Source organism: Morone saxatilis, unplaced genomic scaffold (assembly GCF_004916995.1).
Source record: "Morone saxatilis isolate NCDOM2014 unplaced genomic scaffold, NCSU_SB_2.0 Contig24, whole genome shotgun sequence".
Lineage (NCBI taxonomy): Eukaryota > Metazoa > Chordata > Actinopteri > Moronidae > Morone > Morone saxatilis.
The window spans coordinates 14,490,299-14,490,533 of record NW_023339807.1 but is presented as its reverse complement, the minus strand read 5'-3'; the positions used below and the strand labels follow the sequence as shown (position 1 = coordinate 14,490,533).

The 235-nt window shown below is 39.6% G+C and overlaps 1 protein-coding gene across 1 annotated transcript in view; it reads right to left on the bottom strand.

Moving 5' to 3' along the window:
• The window catches only part of stx17 (syntaxin 17), an 11,910-nt gene that overhangs the window by 4,263 nt on the left and 7,412 nt on the right, over positions 1–235 (bottom strand). The gene's annotated exons all lie outside the window — the stretch shown is intronic.

Sequence of the window (235 nt, the reverse complement as noted above, 5' to 3'; positions counted from 1 at the left end):
GTGTGTGTGTGTGTGTTGTAGATTGACAAAAACAGGTGATTCATTCTGGGTATTACAGACACAAAGTTCAACATTTCAAGTGTGTAATATGTGTGAAGGGCACTGAGTTGTCCTTCTGAGTTACACTCAGTGTGTAAGAGTGTATTGAATTGATAATGGAAGCCCGAATGCTGCTCTTGAAAAACTATTAAACAGCCATTCAAACCTCTCCTTAATGCTACACACACACACACAC